At 36.5% G+C, this 16,419-nt stretch overlaps 1 long non-coding RNA gene across 1 annotated transcript in view; it reads right to left on the reverse strand.

The window, feature by feature from the left end:
* Positions 1-3,160: 3,160 nt before the first annotated feature.
* Positions 3,161-16,419, reverse strand: part of LOC132518188 (uncharacterized) — a 37,183-nt gene continuing 23,924 nt past the window's right edge. Inside the window, exon 3 of the long non-coding RNA XR_009539878.1 lies at positions 3,161-3,282. This is a non-coding gene — a long non-coding RNA (uncharacterized LOC132518188). The remainder of the gene's footprint in view (positions 3,283-16,419) is intronic.

A 16,419-nucleotide genomic window follows, 5' to 3' on the forward strand; every position in this document is an offset into this window, starting at 1 on the left:
CTTGTGGAACAGGGACTCTAGGCTGAAGGCTTCAGTAGTTGTGGCGCGTGGGCTCAGTAGTTGTGGCTCACTGGCTCTAGAGCGCAGGCTCCATAGTTGTGGCGCACGGGCTTAGTTGCTCCGCAGCATGTGGGATCTTCCCGGACCAAGGTTCAAACCCGTGTCCCCTGCATTGGCAGGCAGATTCTCAACCACTATGCCAACAGGGAAGTCCCCCAAAGGACCTTTTAAAAACACAAAACATAAAAACTTACATAGTCTAGGCAGTTTCATCCTCATTGGCCTGGGACTAACTGAGAGTCACAGTGCAACAACAGTACTTCTCTGACTTGGCTCAAACAACTTTGCAAGAACTCCAGCTCCTCAAGGTGTTCCCAGACTGTTTTGAGGTCCTCAGAGGGTGACTTTTTTTGTACTCTGTGGACTACTCTGTTTTTTCATATGCACAATAGTATCCATTATTTTTCTGAACTACTGCTTCATCTGATTGAGACCATGTAATCTGCCCTTGCTGATACCCAAAGCTCCTGACACTTTTCTCCTCAAAGTGTCACCACAGTTAGTGGATATTGAATCCATTCTTGTTTGCACAAACTACATGGTCTTAATAAATGCAGCCCTATGTGATTGGGCAAGTGCTTTCAGCACAACCTGCTTCTTCTCTTTTTTCCACTTCTTCCTCAGGAATGTCTTGGCCTGATCTTGGACCTTTGCTCTTCTTTATTATATACATGTTAGAGTCAGCTTGTCAGTTACAAGAAAAAAGGTTATATTGAGGTTCAGATTAGAATGTCATTGAATCTATTGATTCATGTATTGCATCTTCCTGCCATGTGGGAAATTACCTTGATGCAATGGTGGCCACTAAGTATACTCCCTGGCAAGCTATCCCGGACACCATAGGGCAGAAGGGCTCAAGGCTAAATTAAAATGCTCAAATCACATGGGTTGTTAAACCACTTTAACACACAGTGAGAAATAGGAGAAAGAGAGGAGTAAGTTAATACACTTAGGATAGGATCCAAGCTGGGTGGAAGGGCCACAGCACCTGGCTCTGTTTCTCTCTCCACCACATGAGCCTTACTCACTGATGGTGTGGTTACAAGGCCCAGTGCTGAGGTCTGAGCAAAGTAGCCCAGACATTAGGTGCTTTGGACCAATGATACATAATTGCCCTATTGGAGAGACTCAGGGCCAAATACACTTGGTCACAGCTGTGGTTTTCAATTAGCCTATTGAACAATCTTGAGTTTTATTTGTGTTTACTGGGTAGAGAATACATGGGGCCAGAATGGATATCAAAAATGGATGGAAGTTGAATTAAGACCTCATGAATATTGAGTGATTTCATATGCTATGCATACTTAGTGTATCCTAAATATTAAGTGCCTCTTGCATATTTAGTATATCATGAATATTTAGGTATTTAGTGATTCATGAGAATTAAGTATGTCCTGGTCCTTCCACCCTTTCCTATTTAACATACACGTGCGCTACATACTAACTTCTTATTTATACTTAACACATCTAAAGAATTTTATTAATCTCATTTGTTTTCTTTTCTTCTGTAGCAGGATTTAATATTCTCAAACAATACAATACACTAACTATCCAAGAACATTGTACATTTTATTTGGTTTAATTTACTTAAATCTCCTTCAGGATCTTTCAGTGGTTTTCTTTCCTGCTCCTTAAAGGACTTATACAACATTTTTAAATGATTTATTCCCAAGTACCTTATATCTTTTGTAGATATTATAAAGGATCTTATAAATCTTTAATGACACCTTTAGTGACACTCTCTAACCCTATTCAGGCAAAGCATTATAGTTGAAAGAGCATGATCTTTAGAGTCAGATAAAACCATGTTCTCTGCTTACTAGCTATGTGATCCTGGGCTTCTCAACCTCTTGGAAGGTCAATTTCCTCATTTATAAAATAAGGATAAAAATACCTAACCCACAGAGTTATTGTAAATTTTGAGACATTTTGTCATGTGGAGCTGTCCTGTGCATTGTAGGACGTTTAGCAGCATCCCTAACCTTTATCCACTGATACCAACAGCATACATCACCCACCAACCCCACCCCCCTTTTTAAAAAAATGAGAAAATATGTATAACATACACAGAACTAGTAAGTTCTCAAACATTGGTAGTTATTATTAATGAGCCATTCTGGGCATCTGGATAACCAAGTTTTTATATTTTACAAACCTAGAATCTCTTATTTTAATCAGATTTGACAAATATATTTCCAACATATGTTAAATATCTGCTTTCAAACAAAATACGGAACTAAACTGAACATTTTGTTGATCACTTGGAATCATCATTATGAATTATTATAATTTCAATAAAGGGGGAAGAAATATACACTTGAATGCCTGCAGTGTTATAGGCAATTTATGTCCATCATAAGATTTAATCCTCATAATAGCTCTTAGAAGCAGGCACTGTTATCCCTGTCTTATAAAGAAGGAAGCTGAATTGCAGAGAAATTAATTTCACTCATGCTAAATCACTGCTAAGTGACCAGGCCTGTCTGATTTCGAAGTCCGTGTCCTATTTGCCACCCCAGACAGCCACATAATAAATCTGCCAAAATGAATAATGCATGTGTGGCTATTTGTCCTTAAATAGCCCAGATCACTGTATATTTGAGTTTGTGTGTCTTGTTTTGCTCTGCCATGGGCTTGTGCAGCAGAACCTGTTGATTCTGCAGGCCATCTTCTCTACAGCCATCCTTCTCTATAGCCTACACCCCAGATTTGTTCCTTGCTAAGAGAACCCCTGCTTCCTCAGGTCTAGGGTAGCCTTTAGATTTAAGGCAGACTAGACCCCTCCCCAGTGATCTTGTTTGGTGCCAATTATTGTCATTCCATTCCCCTTGCCAACAATTGGTTTAAGCATGGGCACGTGAAGCAACTTTGGCCAATGAGACATGACAGGAAGCCTACTAGGGGGTGTCCAGCAGAAGTTTCTCCTGGCTGATAATAATAGACCCATGGAAGAAAGTGAGTCTTCTTCTTCAACTTGATGACATATCATCTTATATCATCTTGTGATCATACGGGGACATGCCTCAGAGCAAGAACAAACATGCCAAAGATGACAGAGCGCAAAACAGAAAAAGCCTGAGCCTTTAATGATATCATAGAAATTAATACACTGTACATTTCAACAAGGTACAGCCTGGGTATGCAGCTGGTGTTTTTTGTTTAGTTTTGAACGTGTAATGTGCCGAACATCAGGTAATACCTCCCTTCTTACATGCCTTCTTTCTAATAGATGAAAAACATTTGAAAAATAAAAATCAAAGTTAAGAAGGTAACAAAATGATTGCCCTGCACCCTTCTCTTTGTTTTTGCTCTGTAAAGTTATTTAGGAAATAGTCCTATCTCAAGACTATTCCAGACTTAAGAATGTTAGGGCTGGCTGCTTCACTACTATGGGAAAAACAGCAAGAAATGAGATAAGATGTCAGGTGTTCATTATTGTGCCAATTTTGTAGAACACTGAAAAAAACATTCCCTTGTCCTTAAAGGAGAGTGTCACACAGGAGGCAGATGGCAAAAATGTTTATCATGCCTCTAAATCTCTCCTGCAGTTCTGCCTATGTGGTACATCAGAGGTACCATAATGATCAAGTCCGGTGGCCAACCTGTCTTAAGCATTTTAGGTGCAGGATAACTTTATCACTACTGGTCATATTATTTTTGCTTTTCTTTTTCGCCTTCTCTTGGGGACTCAAAGCATTATTTTGTCTAAAAGTATATTAATATGAGACAGTGTGAGAGCTTTTGGCCTAGCTATAATAGTTTGGGGTCTACTCATGGGTAACACAGAAGGACCTGTCCATTCTTACGTTCTATTTATCTGTGCCTTATATGTGAGCATAGATACTCAACAAATTATGGTATTAGTGAATAAATGGATGCTAGTATAAAATAAATGTAAACAAATTTTGATTAATGTATTCATTCATTCTCCTTGCTGTTGTAAAGTTTATTATACAGTCATGACAAAGTAAATAGATAATTATAACAAAGAATTATAGATATTACGCTAGAGGTATACACCGGGTACTGTGAAAGAACAGAAGCGTGGCTTTTTCAAGATGTGTATTTCAAGCAGAGGGAACAGCATATTCAAAGGGACAGAGAATTGTACATTGTCTGTTGTGGCTGTAGTGAAGAGCTAATGATGGCCTGCTCACACCTGTCCTTCCAACATTATTCCCAGAACCACTATCTTGGTTATGTCAATCTTTGTGCCTTTCAAGCCCGCATTAGGCAATTTAGCTCCGGGAGCAAAATCAGAAAGATCATGAGGTAGAAAGAGGATAGATGGGTAATAATGAGCCATAAGTGAGCCGAAATGTTGACTTAATCTGTGGGGTAAAGAACATATACGGGCAGAAAAAAGACTATGTGAAGCAGTTGGTAATTGGAGGAGAAGCAAATAGATACCTTGAAACAGATTCAAAGAATGTAGTAGAGATATATTAAGAGGGGAGCCCATAATTGTTCTAAACTTCAATTCCTATGGTATCACTATTTTCCTTATTGATAACTACCACCTTAAGAAAGTTAGTCTGAATGAGTTTCTCTGTTCTTTACAACTCAGAGTGCCTAATGAAAACCATCCCCTGTTGGTTCCCTCTGTTTCTGTTAACTAGGATTCTTCCTTCATTTTCCTATTTTCCCATAAATATGTCACTTTCATCCCTGCCTGTCTTCCATCTTTTATGTCATTTACCTTAGATGAATTCCCTTTTCTTCCCTCTAACTAGTCGTTCGGCTGACATTTTGAGCCTAAACAAAGCGCCAGCCACTTTGCTAGATGCTGGGGCTACAGAGATGACTCACACGCGGTCCTTACCTTCATAGTTGGAAACAACCTAAATGCCCAAAAAGATATGTTTAAAGTAATTATGGTATGCCTGACAAAACACACCACTCAACAGCCCTTATAATCATTCTAAGAAGAACATTTAGTGACTTGGAGAAATTCACAAAATCTAATGGCAAATGACAAAAGCAGGTCAGGGTAATAGTAGAGAATATAGGCCACCAGCTTTGTTTTAGGCTTTGTAGTCAGATAAACCTACATTCTAGAGTTGGCTCAAATACTTTCTTTTTTTTTGGCTGAGTTGGGTCTTCGTTGCTGCACACGGGCTTTCTCTAGTTGCAGCGAGCAGGGGCTACTCTTCATTGCGGTGCTCAGGATTCTCACTGCGGTGGCTTCCCTTATTGTGCAGCACGGGCTCTAGGCATGCAGGCTCAGTAGTTGTGGCACAAAGGTCCTTGAGTGCAGGGTGTTCAGTAATTGTGGCGCGAGGGCTCAGTAGTTGTGGCTCACTGGCTTAGTTGGCTGGTGGCATGTGGGATCTTCCTGGACCAGGGATCGAACCTATGTCCCCTGCATTGGCAGGAGGATTCTTAACCACTGCACCACCAAGGAAGTCTCTCAAATACTTTCTAAATGTATGACCTTGAACATGTTACTAAACCTTTCTGAGCTTCAGTTTCCTTATCTATAAAATGGGGATAATTAATAGTACATATTTTCATAAGGGTCTGGTGATGATTAAATGAGATAATATATGTAAAGTACTTAGCCTGATGCCAGCTCATAGTAAGTGTTCAATAAACTCTACCCACTATTAGTATATCATAGTATACTGAAAAATATATATACATTAAATATATACATAGAAACTGGAAGGAAATATTGTAAAATGTAAATATTGATATTGTATCTGAGTGATATGACTACAGATGATTTTTGTTTTCTTCTTTATACTTTTATGTGTTTTCTACATTTTCTACAATGGCAACATTTTACCTTATAATAAGAAAAAAGTTATTTGAAACAATTATTAATGTTCTTTAAAACATGTTAAATATTTTCTAATTTGATATTTTTAAACAAGTCAAATGTTATAAGTTTTTAATTAGTAAAGTTAGAATTAGATTCTATTATAGCTTAAATTGTGATATTATTCTAAATAATATGCTTTTATGTATCCTAAGTCTATTTTACAACTTAAGAAATACCAGAAGTTAATGAAGAACACTGAACTTCCCTTAGAAAATATATATATCAAACATGTGCTTATATAGAAAGTCCTGCTTTAAGTGAACCGTTTTAGATTTAAATTTGCTGAAATTATAGTGTGTATGTATCACCATAGCAGCAGAAGCTGACTTAGCAAAATAAAATAAAACAAGATAAAATAAAAATGAAATGAAACCAATGTTGTAAACACTGTACATGAAGAGTCAGGAGAAAAAAATATTGCTAGTCCCTTGGGCTATTGATGTAACTACACCAGTGCCTATACTGAGGAATCACATGCTAGCTATTCAAAACTGAAGCACGGACTCAATGGTAACAAGACACAGGCTCAGAAAATGTGGAATACCTAAACTATCCATGGATCTGAAGTCATCACACTCACTGATTTCTTCTTTTTCTTTTTAATTTTTAGCTGTGATGTGCAGCTTGCGGGATATTAGTTCCTCAACCAGGGATTGAACCCAGGCCCACGACAGTGAAAGCACCGAGTCCTAACCACTGGACCACCAGGAAATTCCCACACACTTCCTAGTTTCAAACAATATTTTAAAGTTATAGTAATCAAAACAGTATGGTATTAGCATAAAAACAGATACATAGATCAATGGAGCAGAATGCAAAAGAATGAAACCGGACCACTATCTTTCTGCATACACAAAAATCAACTCAAGATGGATTAAAGACTTGAATGTAAGGCCAGAAACCATAAAACTCCTGGAAGAAAATATAGGCAGTGAGCAGTGAGCTCCTTGATATCCGTCTTGACAATGATTTTTTTTCCTTAGGATTTGACACCAAAAGCAAAGGCAACAAAAACTAAAACAAATAAGTGGGACTACATCAAACTAAAAAGCTTCTGCACAGCAAAGAAAACCATCAACAGAATGAAAAGGCAACCTTCAAAATGGGAGAAAATATTTCAAATCATACATCTGATAAGGGGTTAATATCCAAAATATATAAAGAACTCATACATCTCCTGGACAAAAAGCATATAATTTGATTAAAAAATAGGCAGAAGAACTGAATAGACATTTTTCTAAAGAGGACATATATATAGCCAACAGGTATATGAAAACGTACTAAACATCACTAATCATCAGGGAAATGCAAATCAAAACCACAATGAGTTATCACCTCACATCTGTTAGAATGGCTATCATCAAAAAGACAAGCAATAAGGGTGGTGAGGATGTAGAGAAAAGGGAACCCTCATACACTGTTGGTGGGAATGTCAGTTCGTGTAGCCACTATGGAAAACAGTATGGAGATTCCACCAAAAATTAAAAATAGAACTATCGGGCTTCCCTTGTGGCGCAGTGGTTGAGAGTCCGCCTGCCGATGCAGGGGACGCAGGTTCGTGCCCTGGTCCGGGAAGATCCTACATGCCGCGGAGTGGCTGGGCCCATGAGCCATGGCGGCTGAGCCTGCGTGTCCGGAGCCTGTGCTCCGCAACGGGGGAGGCCACAGCAGTGAGAGGCCCGTGTACCACAAAAAAAAAAAAAAAGAACTATCATATGATCCAGCAATCCCACTTCTGGGTATAATTCAAAGGAAGTGAAAACCGGATATCAAAGAGATATCTTAACTCCATGTTCATTGCAGCATTATTCACAATAGCCAAGAAAGGGAAACAATCTTCAGCATTATTCACAATAGCCAAGAAAGGGAAACAATTCTAAGTGTCTGTCAATGGGTGAGTGGATAAAGAAGATGTGATACGTATATATACAATGGAATATTATTCAGCCATATTAAAGAAGGAAATCCTGCAATATGCACCAGCATGGATGAAACTTGAGGTCATTAAGCTAAGTCAAATAAACCAGAGAAAGACAAATACTGCATGATATTACTTATATGTGGAAGCTAAAATAAAATGTCAAACTCATAGAAATAAAGAGAAGAAAGGTGCTTGCCAGGGGCTTGGGTGGGGATGGGGGGTGGAATAAGGAGAGGTTAGTAAAATGAGTAAGGTAAGAGGATATAATGTAAAACATGGTGACGATACTTGATAACACTGTATTGTATAACTGAAATTGCTAAGAGAGTAGAACTTAAATGTTCTTACAAAAAAAAAGAAAAGATAAATATGTGAGGTGATGGATGTGTTAATTAGCTAGATGGGGGAAATCCTTTCACAATATATGTGTATATCCAATCACCACAATGTACACTTTAGGTTAAAAAAAAACACCTAAATATGAATTTTATAATTCATTGACTTTTCCCATTATTAAATGATACAGGAAACTGCCTTAAAGATTTATACACTTTTAAAAAAATGACTACTATATGTTATTTTTCAAAAGGGCAAATGTTATAGGAAATGAGTACAAAAAAATAAGAAACAGAAAGTGGAGGTGGTTTACAATGGTTTTAATTTTGCTGCTTGCTTTCACCCAGACAGAAAAACCTGCAGAGAGCTTTAAATACTATGCATGTGCTGATGATTCCGAAATTTACAACGCCTGAAAAATTCTTCTCTTCTCTTCATCCCGCACGTCCTCTTGCTTGTTCTTCAACTCCCAGCCTGAATGTCAATTTCCAGAGCTCCTTCTCCTGACAAAGACCAGGTCCATTTCCTCCAAGAGAGGAGCTTTTAATCCTTATGACTTTGACCCACAGTAAGAAATATATTTCATATACTGATCTGGTGCACACACAGGGAAATATTCATTCCTGAATATCTCTGTGTGCCAGTTACTATAAAGCATGAGAGATACAAAGTGAATAAGACTGTTAAAAACTCTTGTCCTGACAGAGCTTACATTCTGGTGTTCCTGCTTCTGCCTTTACCTCCCTTAAAGCTATTTTGAATCTAGCAGCCAGAGTGATGCTATTAAAACAGAAGTCAGATCATGTTACTCTGTTGCTCAACATCATCCAATGGCTTCCCATCTCACGCAGAGTCAAAACCAAAGGCCCTTCTATGAACTACAAGGTCTTACATGCTCCAGAAACCCCACTTGCCCTTTTCCCTCATAGCCTGCTATGTCTCCCATTCACTCCCCTTTACTCACTTTGGCCTTGCTTTTCTTCAAACTCAGACAGGCCAGGCAAGATCAGTGCCTTTGCACTGGCTATTGCTTCTGCCTGGAATGTTCCTCCTCCAAATATCCATATGACTTACTCCCCTAGTTCTTTGAGGTCTTTACCCAAAAGGCACCTTCCCATGGAAGTCTTCCTTGGTTACTGTTCCTAAAATTTCAACCCATACCCCTGACATTTTATATACTCCTCCTTGCCTTTTGTTTTTCAGTTTTATCACCTTCTAATATATTCTATATCTTACTAATTTATCTTATTATCTATCTTTCTCCTAGAAAGCACACTCCCTATTGTCCTGGATTTTTGTCTTTATTCACTGACTATATAAACTGAAATTTTAAAATTCACAAAATAATACTTACCTTATTAGGTGTGATTTACTCTGATATTTTCTGTTATTCCTTTTATTAAAAATACTGGTCGTAAGCCACTAGATTGGTTTCATGATCCACAGTTTATATTATACTGCCTTCATGTATGGTCTCATAGTGTCGTGTGTTTTTGTTTCATAGCAAATCTCCTCTCTGTCTCTCTCTCACTACTAGTCCCTGCCATACTATGAGTCCTATGAGGGTCAGGGCTGTCCTACTCAGTACTATATTTCTAGCACCTAGCATAGTACTGTAACAACTCCAAATCAGGTAAAAGCAGAAAGGGAGCAGAAACTGTAAGCAGAAGTTAGCCACCAGGCAGATAATGAGCAGAAGCAAAGAGGGAAGTAGAAACTATAACCCATGAGAGAGAGACAGAGCTGTTTTAAGTCCATAAGTATCTTTTTAGCAAACTTCTTTACCCTCTTTCTTAATTAGAGTGAGTTTTTTATCTTTTAAAAATAATGCTACATAAATAGCAGATGAATGAAACATCTTGATCAGTCAGAGCAAACAATCCAAACACTTTAATAAAATAAATACCAACAGTTTCTAAATTTCAGATGGGTGTTAATGGATAAATGGAAGAATTACTTTAAAGCCTGGAGATGAGAAAGGCAGGAGAGTATGTTTGCTTCAATCAGCCCCCCATGTCCTTTTACCCCCTAGCCAACTTCCTTCTTTGCTCTGCCGCATGGCTGTGACACACAGGAAGAGCTCCTGGCTGACCCCTTGCCCAGAAGGACAGATGTTCTAGATTGTATAAGGAAGATGCTTTCAAAGGTAAAGAGAACTTACAGGAGTAATCTCTCTCTGGGTGTCTTCTCTTCTTAGAGGTTTAGGTGAAACAGGCCTGATCCCCACCCAGGAAAATGTCTAGGTTAAGAATTCAGGCTTGCTCAAATTTACATTCTCTGGTCTTACTCTTTTTCATTCTAGCACATTTCATTACTCCAGACTTCATTTTACACAAGAGTTTTGAAAGCTGAGTTTCAACTTTCACCAACTTTCACCATTTAGATGGTCCAGTTAAACTCACTAGATTCGATGTTGGAGAAAGGAGATAAAAATCCCAGATTGAAATAGTGTTCCTATGGCTGTGCTGTTTTTGGTTTTACACACACACACACACACACACACACACACACACACACACACACTTTTTTTTGGAGTGGTGTTTGTTTGGAGATACATACATATGAATTTCCTTGGCAGTGAAGATTTAACCCTGAAGCTAACAAAGTTTAAGCTTCAGTGCTTCTCATTTTCATGGGGCCCTTCTAAGAAACGAATCTAATTTTGTCTATTTTTTTTAAAAGGGCCTCCAGAAATGGATAATTTTCATGCCCTATTAAAATCTGGATCTGCCTGTGCCTTCAGGAACATTACTGGTAGTATAGTCTGATTAAGAGTAGAGCTGTGTGTTTTAGGAACTCAGGTCTGCTCAGTAGTCCTGGCTCTCATGAGCCCTGACAGCTGTGTGGCAAGTTGAGGAGTTGTTGCTGTGACTTTAAAAGAAAGGGAAAAATGGGACTTCCCTGGTGGTACAGTGGTTAAGACTCCACGTTCCCAATGCAGTAGGCCCAGGTTTGATTCCCTCATTAGGGAACTAGATCCCACATGCATGTCGCAACTAAGAGTTCACATGCCACAACTAAGGAGCCCGCCTGCTGCAACTAAGACCTGGTGCAACCAAATAAATAAATAAATATTTTTAAAAAAATTTTTTTTAATTAAAAAAAAATAAAAGAAAGGGGAAAAATATGGAGCAATTTTTCGTTTCTTCTTAGCCACTGAGGTGGGTAAATCAGGGTTCATAGGAAAGTACAAACAGAGATGAGAGACCACAGCTGAGCAAATGAGTATAGAAAGAAGTGCCAATAGCACAAGTAAATTATGAATAAAAAATATATAATACTTTATAATCTTTATTTGCCTTGTGATTAAAACAGATCTTTAGTTAATCTTGGTTTGAAATGTTCAAGATAAACTGGAATTCTGGACAGAGATGTATGAGATAAAACTGAATATTCACGTAGTTTTCAAGATCATTGTTATAAAAGATAACATGAGAAACATTTTTAAAAAGTGGTGAAGGCATGACACCTGCCTTGAAACAAATGAATAGAAACTATATGTGTCATTTTCAGGTTGAAGATTTTAAGAGTAAGTGTATAATTTATCATGCTCTCTTTTCTCTTATTCAGCAACCGGTGATGTCTAGATGGTGGAGGTTATGTTAAGCTGTGTATCTGAAAGAGGAAAATACGGAGCAGAGCTGTAACTAAATTATAATAACCACATGTCACACAAACAATAAGTGAACCTGGGGTTGTTTATTACAGCAATATATCCTAACCTGTTCTAAGTTTTGAATGTTTAAAAGGTCTATTTCCTTTAAACCACTTCAAATTATTTCTAACTGATGTATGTATGATGTGGTTAAAAAAAAGGCAGACATATTCCACCATTCACTATCTGAAAATATTAAAAATCAGAAAAGAAACCCGGGTAGGATACAATACGTTTTGCTTTAATCCTCAGCCTTCTATTCCATCACTATAGGTAAATTGAACAAATTATTTTACTTTGTCCCTTTCTTTGTAAAATAAAAGGTGTCTACCCAAAAAAAAAAAAAAAAAAGTAAAGGTGATTCTGGAGAGAGGAGGAAAATATCTTTCATACCTCCTTCCCTATTAACCATGAGACAAAGGAAATATCCCCAAAGGATATGGGGCCTACACAGGAGACCTGATGGAGAGAGAGTAGCATTCTAATAGGCCCTTAGAAATCAAATAGGATTGTCACCTCAAATCCACTATATTTAACTGCTCAATAGGGTAGAAAATTGATTGGGATGAATATCTGACTCAGAGAGAATCAGAACTAAAAGGACTCTTAGAAAAAGAAGCTTTAATCCTCTTTGTTGTATAAATATTCTCTTTAAAAGATCATTTGTCTAAAGTCACAGAACTAAGACTGAACCCCAGCACTTGTAATTCTCAGACGAATGCACTTTGTAGGACATCTTATTGCTTCTCCATTTCAGAAAATCAAAATCCATGTGCATTAATTCTACTTGCCTGAAGTTTTTTACTTCCAAATTAGAAATCAGTTTCTTTTGCCTGAGGAAAAACAATCTCTTATTTCTTTTAGGAGCATTAAATGTGGCTGGTTGATGCTTTCATGTGACATTTGATTTAGTTATAATAAAAGTATAAAGAGAAATACTAATTTTTCCTATAATTAAAATTGCCAAAAATTCCACAAGAGAGATAAAGTATTTTAAAATCTTCAGCATCTATATAACATGTTTTACTTTTTAGATGTTTGTGGTGTTTATATAACACATACAACTTATCTGGTCAGGCAAATGCAGGCTAGCATACAGTTCTCCTACTCATTCTAAAATATAACCTAGTTTTTAAAAATTACTTTTGGGGGAATTCCCTGAAATAATATCCATGATATCATAAGCTTGAGGTGCTATTTATATTTTTATATATTCAAATATTTTAAAAATATTAATCTGTGTACTACCTAAAAGCACCTCATTGTGGGAAACACTGGTATAGTTCATGGAAAGAGCACTGAATTTGGAATAAAAAAAAACAGGGCTTCAAAATTCAGTTCTGATTTTTTTCTGTTATATTTCTTTACCACTCTGAGCCTCTCTCCTAATATGTAAAATGAAAGAAGATACCCGTTCCGCTTTCCTTCCTAGGTTATTGTGAAGTTTAAATTGCGTAATGGCCATAACACTTTGAACTGTGAAAAACATGTAGAAGATAAGAAGAATTTTATATAGGAAAATACATAATAAATATAAAACAGTAATACATAGGACAATAATAAAGTCAACTAGTTTTATGCTTACTGTATTTAAATAGTTACTTTTTAATCTGCAAGACTATACCTTTCTTTATGAAAGCAAAAATTGGGGTATAATATAGGGTTGCTATCTATCCCATCAACGAAACAACTGAGGGGGTGGGAAATCCTTGCCTTCTTCAGGAACAGAACCATTCTGTTCATTAGTTTGGTTTTAGCCACTGCAATCCCATAGTCTCTGAGGGCCATCTGCAGGGAACAGCCCAGAAGAAGGCAGAGCAGTGTGTGACTCTAACAGTGCACATATATCGACATGAGTGATCAGTGCAGAGCCAATATAAGCCATGTTTTTTTAATCAGTCAGTAAAACTTAAAGAGTGGATTCTTACACTCTCTTGCTACGAGGAGTCAGCTGAAGAACTGCTCTCAGGCTTCATTCAGGGTCACCTAGAGACACAGCAGCCTCTAGGAATCACTGATATCTGAACATTGAACATCAAAGGGACTTTTACAGGCCACATTCAGCCTTCTGAAGTCATGTTAGGTATTCTCGAGAAAATAGAACATGTCTAGGCTAGCATGTGTCATAAGGCTTCATATTTATCTCTGGTGTGCCTTAGCCTGAATACTAAGGTTCAAGCAAATGTGTCAGCACTATGCTATATACTTTTGCTTGTGTTAATACATTTAATATCTATTAATCTTGCCATTTGTGAGAACTCTAATGTTAACTAATGTTATCTAACTCTAATGTTATGAACGTGCCTTATAGCCTAACAAATGTTCGGATTTACCCACATGGTTATAAACAAATTATTCAGCTTCCTTAGGTAAAATTCCAATTATCTGTGATGGTTGGACATATGACTGTTTTACATATGACATTTAAACTGTTAATTTTTTTTTAAATTAGAATATAATAAACAGTATTAAACTTATACTTAATACATTTAAATCTTTTTATCTTAATCATCACTATAAATTCTATTATAATTGTAATGTATTATGGCTATAAAATTATAGAAAACAAAATTGAATTAATATTAATCTCATGATTATTTCTTGTAATCTTAAATGCAGAAAAAATAGTTATTTGGATTCTCTGACAGTCTGGCTGAGAGATAAATAAGAATTTATTATAATTGTCAATTTTCCTAATTAGCAATAAATTAGAATATGATTTTTTTAAGTTGTCAGCTATGCCCAGATAGGACCAGATCATCTCGTAGTGCCAGAAAGTAAGGAAATGCTAAAAGAAACAAACAAAAAACAATGATGTAGTGTATCAAAGCAGCAACGGAGCCAGTTGAAAGAACTCCTAAGGGCAAAAAGCTGGAACAATTTGAGTCACAAAATAAAGTAGCGTGGGATTATAAACCAACATATAAAGTAAAAATCCATGAGTACGTACTAATATAACAAATGACTGAATAAATAAATAAATGAGGGAGAAGAGGCTAATCTCCCATTCAAAAGAATTAAGAAATAATTTATGTAGATACTCTACCCTGAAGGATAGAGACCATAACTCCTGACTTACAGAGTTAAGGAAACTCCGAAAGTGTTGTCTGTGAATAGTGTCTTCCTTCCATAGAGTACAGTATGGGAAGGTGGGAAAAAGAATGAGAAACACTACATCAGCCAGTCAACATCAACAGTGATCAACCAAGTAGACATATGTAGCCTTAACATGATGTGGTGAAAATGGCACTTCACCTCTGTGGTATTCTCCCAAAAACGCATAGTCCCAGTCTAATAATGAAGTAAAAATCAGACAAATCCCAATAGAGGAACATCTTACAAACTACTTGACTAGTAGTCCTCAAAACTTTCAAAGTCATCAAAAATTAGGAAATGTCTGAGAAAGTGTCACAGCCAAGAGGAGCCTAAGGACATAATGACTAAATGTAATGTGGTATCTTAATGGGATCTGAGACAGAAGCAGGGCATTGGGTACAACTAAGAAATCTGAGTAAACCATGGACTTTAGTTAATAATAATGTATCAATATCAGTTCATTAATTATAGCACGTGTACCATAATAATGTAAAATGTTGAAAATAGGGGAAACTAGGTACGAGATATATGGTAACTCTCTAAACTATCTTCTCAATTTTTCTGTAAATCTAAAACTGTTCTAAAAAATGAAGCCTATTGTAAAAAGAAAAGTTTTCAGTTATTCTAATAAAAGCATATCATTTATATATTACATTGTACTTTTTGCTTAATGGTAAGAGTATTAGGAGAATGACATTTTTTAATCTTAAAAAAATTAAGATAGGTTTAATTCTACTTAACCAAAGTGTAATAAGCAACTGATTTAATTAATCTAATTTATGGTAGGCTCTGAATATTGTGTGGATTTTTCAACTTAATTAGGAAAACTTTTACATTAAATCCAGTACTGAATGTTTGCTTCTTTCAATTTATTTTATTTAACCTAATGACAGAAGCTATAAAACTTCTAATGAGATATTTCATTTGGAGGGGAGGTGGGTTTTTTTTCCCCGCATAAATAAGTTATCCCAGAATTGATCTCCAACAAAACTAAAACCTCTGTTTCAAGTTTTATAAACTATATTTAAAAATAAGACTCTCTAACGTTGTAATTTGCCACCACCTTTTATATGTGCATTCAAGCATTTCACAGCACCTTATGGTACATTTATAGTGACATTTCCTAAATGAGAGAAGCAGATGAGTCAAATGACTTATACCAGACTCTCCATGAGTCAGAGGTGGAACTGTTCCATTGAGTCATTAACTGTCAGTCCTAAAGTAATTTTCAGGATAATTATATAAACAACAACCATCTGAAATCAAAGTAAGGAAATAAAATAAAAGCCATTTTCCTACTAGTTTTCAACAGTAGGTTGTACGAGAACAAATTTGGGGGATTCAAATATCTAAAGATACCACTAAACTGAAATACAAAGACAGTGCTCTCACTTTTTAAAAAAATTTATATTAATATCTGTTGCATTTATGCTAACGTTAGGGACAAATACCCTAAGCCACTTAGAGCTTAAATCCTACTCTAAGACCCTTTTATTCTATTATTGTGCCTATATAGGAAGTACCTTA

This window comes from Lagenorhynchus albirostris, chromosome 3 (assembly GCF_949774975.1).
Source record: "Lagenorhynchus albirostris chromosome 3, mLagAlb1.1, whole genome shotgun sequence".
Lineage (NCBI taxonomy): Eukaryota > Metazoa > Chordata > Mammalia > Artiodactyla > Delphinidae > Lagenorhynchus > Lagenorhynchus albirostris.